General features: G+C 37.4%; 1 long non-coding RNA gene across 1 annotated transcript in view; it reads left to right on the plus strand.

Annotated features, from left to right (window-relative positions):
* The first annotated feature begins 2,768 nt into the window (after window positions 1-2,768).
* The window catches only part of LOC118763771, a 25,420-nt gene continuing 16,250 nt past the window's right edge, over window positions 2,769-11,938 (plus strand). Inside the window, exons 1-2 of the long non-coding RNA XR_004999524.1 lie at window positions 2,769-2,797; window positions 4,489-4,491. This is a non-coding gene — a long non-coding RNA (uncharacterized LOC118763771). The remainder of the gene's footprint in view (window positions 2,798-4,488; window positions 4,492-11,938) is intronic.

Consider the following 11,938-nt stretch of genomic DNA (forward strand, 5'->3'; position numbering starts at 1 on the left):
CGGTTTTGGTTAAACTGCACCGCAAAATGTGGGAGTAGTTAGGAATCTAAATCGTAGGAGACAGACAGCACACGACCTTACTTTTATATATAAAGATATCTCGATAAAGTAATAAAGTCTTTGACAAGAAGATAAAGTATGTGTATCCTCCGTGATGAGTCAAGAAATAGTTTACATAGAAACAATTCAGATGAAATTATGCAATTTTTTAATAATGTGGTTGCTTACCAACCACATGGTTTCGGGTTCAGTCCCACTGCGTATTACCTTGGGCAAGTGTCTTCTGCTATAGCTTCGGGCCGACAAAAGCCTTGTAAGTGGATTTCGTAGGTGGAAACTGAAAGAAACCCATCGCAAATATATGTTTGTGTGTGTGTTTGTGTGCCTGTGTTCGTCATCCCACCATCGCTTGACAACCGATGCCGGTGTGTTTGCGTCCCCGTAACTTAGCGGTTTGGTAAAAGAACCCGATAGAATAAGAACTAAGCTTACAAAGAAATAGTCCTGGGGTCGATTTGTTCGACTAAATGCGGTGCTCCAGCATGGCCGCAATTAAATGAATGAACAACTAAAAGAGTAAAAGAGTGTATATATATATATATATATATATATATATATATATATATATGTATTAAAATATATATGTATGTATGTATATATATATATATATATTTAAATACATAAATATATGTTTATATATATATATATACATATATGCACATAAATGTATGTACACATGTGTATGTACGTATATATTAATGATGCTTATATATATATATTACATATATGCACATAAATGTATGTACACATGTGTATGTACGTATATATTAATGATGCTTATATATATATATTACATAGCCTAAGTTTATATAACATACACACACACATATATATACGCATTTACATATACACACACTCTCTCTCTCTCCCAGAGATACGTACACACACACATATACACAAGTAAATATACAGATACACGTTTATATGTACATAGATGCGCGTGGCGAAGTGGATTTTTGCATGTGTACATGCGTGGATGATCACAACAAAGTAGCATTTAAGCTCTCCTTGCTACGCCTGGCTGCCACTCATTAACATCTCTCAGTTCCTTTCTAACCTGACCGTTGGTTTTTCATTGTTCCATAGAATCCTAACATTGTCGATAATAATCTCTATTCTGACCCCACACCCCTTATTTCAACCCTTTAGAAAGAGAGCCCTTTTATGATTGAATATATGTTAGTAAGTCATACATTTTCATATATTCAAGCGAATGCAGCATTTATAAAAGAATTATGTTCGAACATGGATATATTAATAAATGGGTGTATTTCTGTATTTTCTTCTATTCACACATGCATACCGACATTCCCTTACACCCTCTCATATACACAGTCACAGATACACATACCCACACCTATATAGACATGCGTGTGTGTGAATATATATATATATAAATATATATATGTACATATATATATATGTATTCTGTGTGTTTATATATGCATATGTATATATATGTAAATATCTGTGTCACACACACACACACACACACACATATACACACGCACGCACATACGCACACATATACATATACATGCGTGTATGCATATATATGTATATGTATACATAAATATATAAGTACATATATAATATACACACATGCGTGTATGCACGCATATGTAATTTAATATACATATATCAATATATATAAGTACATGTATAGTATATATAGCAGCAGAAAATTCTACAAAACCTGTTACTCTGAGTTTCGCGTTGCAAAAACTGTCCGATGAACGGCAACGCGAAACTCAGAGTAACAGGTTTTGTAGAATTTTCTGCTGCTTTAAATAAAGCATATTTCTCTACCACTGGTATTTGAGTACTCTTTTTTTCCACCTTGTTTCACATTTATGTGTTTACTCTGGTATATATATATATATATATATACACATACATACATAGATATATAAAGTTAGTTATATATCTACACACACACACGCGCGCGCTTGTATTTGTGACACTAATTATAGAGTTACGATGCTTATATGATTGTAAATAAACGTACCCTTTCAAGTACACTCACCCACATACATACACGTGTGCACACAGATATATACTTGCATATATGCATAGGTATGTAGCCACGATTTTTTTAATATGCTAATATGCATCTCTATATATTTGAGCGCATGCATGCAACACAGTTTTCTCTATTCCCTTCCGTTTGAACACTTATATTACATGCATCATACTTCTGAGTAAATTATATTTAGTATATTCATCCCCAGGCATTCGCTGTTAGTGATTTAGTTAAATCCCAACATGTAGAAGTCATACGATATCCCATTAATTGCCTGCCTACTTTTTCCAAATTTGGTTGTTTCAGTAGAGTTAATTGACCATGCGTGACTTCAATGTAATTTCATCATGTTATGATTGCACAAAACACCAGTGAACCGTACAAAAGATGAAATCCGAAAACACAAGTGTAGCATTTATTGAGATTTTCATCCGGTTTTAATATATATTATATATTTCAGTTGGTCGAATGCGTGTCTGCCTGCCTGTCTGTCTCCTGTCTGTCTGTATGTGTGTGTTTGTTTATACATGTATGCATGTATATCTGTATGTATGTGTAGGAGAGTGTATTCATATGTATTTATAAGTGTATGCATATAGATATATAGGTTTATATATATATATATATATTATATATATATATATATGTGTGTGTGTGTGTATGTATATATATGTACTCATGTGCGTATATATATATATATATATATATATATATGTATATACGTATACGCATATGAACGCGTATGTGTATGTATGCGTGTGTGCGTGTGTGTATGTGTGTAGGAATATTTAATTCGCAATTATTACGAAAAAAATTGTTTTGCTCAAAGCCACTACCAGAGGGCAGAGTGAAAAAATAAGTTATCAGATTTCGCGCAACAATATCTTCCACCCACATATAATCACACTCATTTAAACACATAGATATATGTGTATATATATTACTTTACTTTTTACTTTTTACTTGTTTCAGTCATGTGACTGTGGCCATGCTGGAGCACCGCCTTTAGTCGAGCAAATCGACCCCAGTACTTATTCTTTGTAAGCCTAGTATTTATTCTATCGGTCTCTTTTTGCCGAGCCCTCTAAGTAACGGGGATGTAAACACACCAGCATCGGTTGTCAAGCGATGTGGGGGGGGGGACAAACGCAGACACACAAACATATACACACAATACACATATATATATATATATATATATACACATATATGACCAAATCCACTCAAGGCTTTGGTCGGCCCGAGGCTATAGTAGAAGACACTTGCCCAAGGTACCACGCAGTGGGACTAAACCCGGAACCATGTGGTTGGTAAACAACCTACTTACCACACAGCCACTCCTACGCCTGTATATATACATATGTATGTGTGTGCGTGTATAAATATATGTATGTATGTATGTATGTATGTATGTATGTATGTATGTATGTATGTATGTACAAGATGTCTAAAAGTCTGTGAGTCATTCGTTATACAATTAGTGGTATATTAGTATTGTTGATATAATACTATATTATATTTTTATAATAGCCAAATTAACAAATGGTTTCATACCAAAGGTGGGAACGAACTCCAGCAATCTTCAGAAATGGCTGATAGGCATAATAGGTATAGTATGGTGTGTGCGCTTGTCAATGGAAACTTGATGATGTTACTGCATGGGATCAAAATGGACCCCCTATTACATAAGATATGCGTTTGTTGTGTGGGGTTAAGATTAGGCTATGGGTGGAGTGGGGATAAATATGAGTGGACCTGAAAGCTGCTGCGGGACGATTAATTTCAGAATCATGTGTAGTCGTAACATGCATGCGTTTACAAGGGCTTCTATATAGGAAAGTTGAATGCGGCAAGTCTTGTCTTAATTCCTCACATTACGGTTAGGGAAAGGATCGGTGGAGCGTATGTCAGCGTTTATATTTATATCAGCACTCATAAGGGCAGTATTAAAAAGCCCTACTTATAAAGTTTTAGTTGGAGCTTGGGCGAAGTAAAGTTCAACAGGATTCTTTTCCCGGCAAGCAGGGTGTGTCTCGTATCACTGTTAAATTAATGTTGGCGCATTTCTAGTTTCCTCCTCATAATGTCGCTAGGCATGGTGCTTACTTCAATGTCTATGCATGCGATAATACGCCTCCCTTGAATCTTGGACGCATACTTCTAGTTATTGAATCTGGTTCTCAAGAGGCCTTCTGTTGCATTCAAAACATGTATATATTATGCATATATGTGGGTTTATATATATGTTTCTTTATTACCCACATGGGGCTAAACATAGAGGGGACAAATAAGGACAGACAAACGGATTAAGTCAATTACATAGACCCCAGTGCGTAACTGGTACTTAATTTAACGACCCCGAAAGGATGAAAGGCAAAGTCGACCTCGGCGGAATTTGAACTCAGAACGTAGCGACAGGCGAAATGCCGCGAAGCACTTCGTCCGGCGTGCTAACGTCTCTGCCAGCTCGCCGCCTTTATATATACATAAACACATACATACGTATACGCACACATATATATATGGGTTGGAGAAAATAATGGAAACACCTTAAAATTTCAAATAAATGAATTTTAATATGGAGTAGGACCGCATTTGGCAGTAATTACGGCTTGAATTGTACGAGGTACGGACTCGTACAAAGTTTGAAAATTTTCCAAAGGAATTTCTGTCCATTCTTAAGCTAAATCAGTCTCTAGTTCTTGTCGTGAAGATGGTGAAGGATATTAACTCCTTACTTGTTTTTCTAGAATGCACCATAAATGTTCAATAATATTGAGATCTGGTGAGTGTGGTCGCCAGATAAGGATATTCAACTTCACTAGAATGTTCCTCGCACCATTCAGTAACAACTTTAGCCGTGTGAATTGGTGCATAATCATCCCGAAAGATTGCATCTCCCCTCGGAAACAGTTCCGCAACCATAGGATGAATTTGATCAGATAAAATGCTTAAATAGTCTTGACTATTAATTCTATCATGAAAGGAAACCATTGGGCCAGCGGATTTCCAAAATATAGCTCCCACCCAGATCATCACAGATCCTTCTCCATGTTTAACAGTTGGAAGAAGGCAATCTGGGTTAAATACGTTTTTTGACTGTCTCCACAGGTATACTCGGCCGGTGGTCGGAAATAAGGTAAAGGATGACTTATCTGAGAAAATAACATTCTTCCACTGCTCTAGGGACCAATTCTGTAGGTTTTTACTCCACTCTAAACGTTTAGCAACGTTTGATTTTGAAAGTAGGGGTTTTCTGATTGCAGCCCTCCCGTGAAATCCGGCTTTGTGTAGATCTCGACGAGTTCTCGAGGTGGTCATTAAGCTCTGCAGTAATTTTGGAAGCTGTACTTTTGTGATCCTTTCTAACAATTTGCGTAAGAGTCCAACGGTCCCTATCTGAAAGTTTTGGCTTTCTTCCGGAGTTTTGTTTCAGCGAGGAGGTTTCCCCCTGTTTCTCAAATGCTGTCATTACGTTCAAGACAGTACTTCTTGATACATCAAGCATTTCGGCTGCTTTCGTTACGCTAGCGCCTACCATACGAGCACCAAGAAATTGTCATATTTGAAAGTCCGACAGATCTGTCATTTTAATGAATTTTAATTACCTTTTTCTGATGATATCTGAAAAGAAACCGCAGTTTTAGCACACTACGTATTAAACAACACTAATAATAAATAAAAAAAACATACAATAAACAAGCTTTTGACAGTTTTTTAGATATTTCAAACTCCTGATGCTATGATGCTAGGCGTTTCCATTATTTTGTCCAGCCTCTGTATGTGCATATGTAAGTAAAAGATATATATGTATGTACACGCACACACACACACACACACACACACACAACACACACACACCACACACACACACACACACACACAATATGTTAACTCATACTTGTATATGTATATATACTTATATATATGGGTATATACAGTAGACAATAATCACTCACAAGGTATCCGCAGTTACATAATATACATATGCATATATCTATATGTATCTCTCTCTCTTTATCTATCTGTGTATCTATATACATATACATAATGTACATACATACCTATATATATATATATATATATATATAGATAGGAATAGCGTATTCAAATAGCCAGATAACCGAAGAGATGACGTTGTGGATTCCCACTTCGGCATCTGAAACTCAGAGTTTTATCTTGACTACTGAGTAATTGTAACATATTATTTTATAGATAAATTTCCTCTATTTACATAATATTGAGGTATCTTTCTTTCTTTTGCTATCTTACCGTTTTACCAATATATATATATATATGTATATATATATATATGTATGCAAATGACTAGATAGTAAGGGTGAGAAGAGTATGATAGAAAGATTGAAAGAAAGTGAAAATAATGTCCAACTCTCAGTATCCTTACAGCTTGCGTATTTTGAACAGCATGTTTACACGAATATGGATACGTGGTTTGATGAATTAATGGATTTTCATTTACACATACTAACTCACACACACGCATACAGATATATGTACATATGTATGTATGTATGTATGTATGTATGTATGTATGTATGTATGTATGTATGTATGTATGTATGTATTTTTGTGTATATGCGTGTCTTCCTACATTTGTGCGCTTGCACTTGTGTGTGTATGTATGTGTGTGTGCGCGCGTGCGAGTGTACATATGTATATATACTTACATATATTCTTAAACAGGAATTTCTATGCCCAATGTAAATTACGTTAACCATGTGCACCAGCCACATATTTATATCGATCCATATATCAATATAGATGACGTCCAATAACCAAAAACTCACCACTGGTGCTGTATAGCAACCTTCCACCACAAACATTGCGAACACAGATACAAATATGGCTGACTTATATACATCTATGTACTTTGGGTTAATAGGGTCAAATGTTGATGAATAATATTTCGCTCTCTTTAGTTTTAACTTTATAAAAGCCATACAAGACCAAAAGATCCAGTCTTTTAAAAAATGCTTACGATATTCAATATGCTAGATTAGCAACGAAGATTGAAAGAAAAGTCTGAGAAGGCCAAGTAACAGGCACTGGAGCAGTAAAATTCATTTATTCAAATGTTAGTGCAAGTGCATATATGAAATGTGATTTGCACATGAAGATGAAGCGTCCAATATTAATAAAAAAAGACATGCTTGGCATTAATACTTGTTATGCACTGTACTAACAATGATCTATTTAGTAATGCAACAATGATGCAGTGTTCAGTACTGTTGTGTTTATTACTGCTTTAAGGATCGTGTTCAGTATTGTACCAAACGTGCACTGAATAATGTTACACCATGGATGGAAGCACTCCGTCGGTTACGACGACGGGGGTTCCGGTTGATCCGAATCAACGGAACAACCTGCTCGTGAAATTAACGTGCAAGTGGCTGAGCACTCCACAGACACGTGTACCCTTAACGTAGTTCTCGGGGATATTCAGCGTGACACAGAGAGTGACAAGGCCGGCCCTTTGAAATACAGGTACAACAGAAACAGGAAGTAAGAGTGTGAGAAAGTTGTGGTGAAAGAGTACAGCAGGGATCACCACCATCCCCTGCCGGAGCCTCGTGGAGCTTTAGGTGTTTTCGCTCAATAAACACTCACAACGCCCGGTCTGGGAATCGAAACCGCGATCCTATGACCGCGAGTCCGCTGCCCTAACCACTGGGCCATTGCGCCTCCACTAATGTTACACCATAGACGCAGTGTTAATTATGTATCAATGGTGAAGTGTTTAGTGCTGCACCAAATATGCAGTTTTCGCTACTAGACAGAAGTGCTTCGTGCTGGAACTAAGATGCAGTGTTCAGCACTGCATTGATAATCCTTTATAGTGAAAAAAATCAAGGCCTAAGATTTGGTGGGGAGGGAGCTAGTTTATTAAATCGATCAGCAGTGTTTGACTGGTACTTAATTTATCGACACCCAAAAGGATGAAAGCCAAAGTCGACTTCGGCGAAATTTGAACTCAGAACGTGAAGACGAACGAAATGCCGCTAAGCATTTTACCCGGCGTGCTAACGATTCTGCCAGCTCGCCGTCTTAAGTACTGTATTAATAAGTCTTTCTACTATAGGCACAAGGCCTGAAATTTTTGGGGAGGCGGGGGGCCACTCAATTAAATCGACCCCAGTACGCAACTGGTACTTAAGTTATCGACTCCGAAGGGATGAAAGGCAAGGTCGACTTCGGCGGGATTTGAAGTCAGAACGTAGCAACGGGTTAAGTATTTCGTCCGGTGTGCTAACTATTCTGCCTGCTCACCGCCTTAAGTACTGTATTAATAATGATGCGTTTAGAGTAGAGCCGAGTATTGCCCCAAAGATGCGGTCTTCCGATCGTTACCAAAGATGACATCTTCCCTCGCAGTATTACTCATTTTTGTCAGCATTTTTGTCTCGCAGGATTACTAATTTTTACTAGCTGAGTGAACTGGAGAAACGTGAAATAAAATGCTTTGTTCAAGAACACAGCGCGTTACCCGACCCAGCAATCAAAATCACAATATTACGATCATGAGTTCAACACCCTAACCACTACGCCACGCGCCTCCAGTCATCTTTCAGCAGGGTACTGTATCGTAATGTGCTGTCTGCAAGACAGAAGACCTCTCTGACCCTACAACTATTGCCCTGTTGCACTCACTTCTACTATCTCTAAGGTAATTGAGACAGCCACTAACAACAATGTCCTCCAATAACTTGAATCTCTCCTCCTCTGTCTCATTAATGATCACCAGTACCGTTTCTGTAAAGTCAGAGCCTCTGGTACTACTCTGTATCGTCAGAGGGAGGTTCCTGTCTTCGAAAACCATTTTGTCACCCTCAGCATAAGTAGAACTTTCGACTGTGATTATAATATGAATCTCCTATGGATAAAAGGATCAGCTCCTTTATTGCACTTGATGCACTTTTTGCATTAAAGAAGAGGTTTCAGAATATAACCTAAAGTCCTAAATGTCAGCACCGAATGAGCAAACCTACAATACAAGGAGTTCCTGTCGAATGAAAGTTTATTTTTTATCAGATATAATGTATCAAATCTCTGTCTCTCTCTCTTTTTTAACCAATAAAATGTGGTTTGAGGAAAGTTTGGTTGATATTTTTAGCAGATCGAGCAACCAAGAGGAGCGGTTTCAGTTTGCTAGCTCTGCATTTAATGGCTGTCAGAAATGTCAATATAAGTTTATTTAAGTGTACTTTTAAAACGACATATTTGGAGAATATTAAATTTTGTCTGAATATATATATATATATATATATATATATATATATACAAGAAAAAAGCAACAAGAATGGATTAGTTGTTCAGTACAATTGTTTCATACGAAGAACAGCTTTTTTAAAAGCTGCAAATATTGCAGCAAATACAAGTGTCCCGTATTCATCAGCCAAAACACATATGAGTTTTCCAAACATCCTAGGGGGTGGGTGAGGCTACACTCATGAAGTATCGAAGAGAGTTCTATAAAAAGCAAAGTTAGATTGTAAGCAGACTTCAAAAGTTCTCTAATGATGCACAGTTTTATAAAAGGTTTTTAAAAAAGTTTGTTAGCTTCACAGAAAAGGTAAATCCATCCATAATAATGCAGGTGTAATTTCCGGAGATGTGAGGAGATATTTCATACTCAGAGATGATGAATTTATCCATAATAATGTAGATGTAATTTCCTGATACATGAGAAGATGCTGATCACACTTCTGTTCATTTCAGAACTACTATGTTGGAAGAAGAGATTGACTATACTGGCTAAAAGAAGTTAGTAAATGCTCTATTTGGGCGGTTTGCTGCTTTACTAACTTCTTTTAGACAGTATAGTCAATCTGATGCTTGCACTGCCTTAGGATTGACAGTCAATCTCAAGAAAACTGTTGTCATGCATCAACCTGCCCCTGGTAAGCAGTATAGTGTACCAAATATCTATGTGAATGGTAAGCGACTTGATGTAGTCGATCAGTCTGTCTACCTGGGAAGCACTATTAATAGATATGGCAATGTGGATGAAGTTCCATACAGAATTAGGAAAGCAAGTGTTTCTTTCGGAAGGCTAGAAAAGCGCCTCTGGAGTTGGCGAGACATATGCAGAAAGACAAAGATAAAGGTGTACAAGGCATATGTGCTCCCTTCTCTTCTCTATGCCTGCGAGACGTGGGTCACATATCGATACCACCTTAAACATCTGGAACATTTCCAACAGATGTGCCTCAGACGGATCTATAGCATTAAGTGGAAAGACCGCATCAGTGATCTTGAAATACTCGAAGGCTCTCGATGTGAAAGTATAGAATCTCTTGTGTTAAAGCAAAGGCTCAGATGGAGTGGTCATCTGGTCAGAATGAAGGATTAAAGGATGCCAAAACAACTCTTTTATGGAGAGTTAGCTAAAGGAGAACGACCTCCACATAAACCAAAAAAAAGAGGTATAAGGACTTGCTGAAGGCTTCCTTAAGAGATGCTTGCATCTCTCCTGACACATGGGAAGGCATAGCTATTGATTGTAGCAGGTGGAGAAGGATTGTGTTGAAGGGACAGCCACGTTTGAGAAATCTCGAGTTGCACATGAGAAAGTAAGGAGGGATGTCAGGAAGGGCATCGCTGTTACACTTCCAGAAGGGAAGGGTCTTCCTTTGATTCTGACATGCAATGTCTGTGCAAGACCCTGCCTCAGTAAAGCTGGACTCAAGAGTCATCTTTGTAGTCATAAAACGAGACAGATGAGTGACAACCTGGCCACTGGTGGTGTTGTAACACACCATACTAATCATATCTGTTGGGCAGGTGGAAGAGAGTGTAATTCGGCAGGAGGACTTAAACGACATGCAAAGGTACATGAAGCCCAGTTACAACTACAACCGGCTATTACCGGTAAAGGTATTAGTTGCCAATTCTGTACAAGACATTGTAGATCTTTAGCTGGGCTAAAAAGTCACTTTCGATCACAGCACCAGTAACAGTTAAGCTTCGTGCAATGGCCATACTCGATAACGAGGGGGCAGCCATAAATGTATGTATGTATGTATGTATGTAAGTATATATATATATATATATAGTTAATCCAAACATGAAAGCACAAAAAAAACATAACGCGAGGACGTGGAACAAATATAGTGTTATTGGACGCTCAGGAAAGAAGGAAAGAAGGAGGGTTTAACGTTTCGAACGGAGCTCTTCGTTGGAAACACAGGAGAAGGAAAGATCCAGAGAAGGGAAGACAGACGAAAAAAACCCGCCAACAGTACACACGCGGTCACATTTTGAATATATATATATATACGTATATACGCTTGTGTTTGTTGTATTTTTACATAACATACATACCAGTATGTACAGACGCACATGTTGTACGTACACCAGTAATTTACGAGTGTGTCAGTTAACTTGGAGGTATACACGTGTTTCCTTCGTATTCTGAAAATTCATCTCAATGAATCATTTTATGCTTGTAATTAAAAGAAATGTATCAAATTTAGTAGCTGCTCCCAAGAAAGGAGAGCGATTCCTTTTCATAAGGCGTAGCCCCAAGCAATATCATTTCTAGGCTTTCATGACTTCAATATCCCACCCCACCAACTTCTTAAAAATCAAACAATATTCATTCTGAAATTCACTTCCATGATGATTCGATTCTTCGGCTATTAATAATTCAGTTTCTATTTTAAAGTTAGTTTCGAGGAGGCTATAAGCCTTCTTAGAAGAACAGTTAGTTGTTTTCTCGTTATTCATCGAGAGATCTGATAATTAAATCTATTGATCTCTTTATCCATTATTCGAATGTCTTCAGGTAATGCATCATCTATTATGCAACAGTATTGATTCTCATCGTCATCAATA

Source organism: Octopus sinensis, linkage group LG6 (assembly GCF_006345805.1).
Source record: "Octopus sinensis linkage group LG6, ASM634580v1, whole genome shotgun sequence".
In the NCBI taxonomy this organism is placed as follows: Eukaryota; Metazoa; Mollusca; class Cephalopoda; order Octopoda; family Octopodidae; genus Octopus; species Octopus sinensis.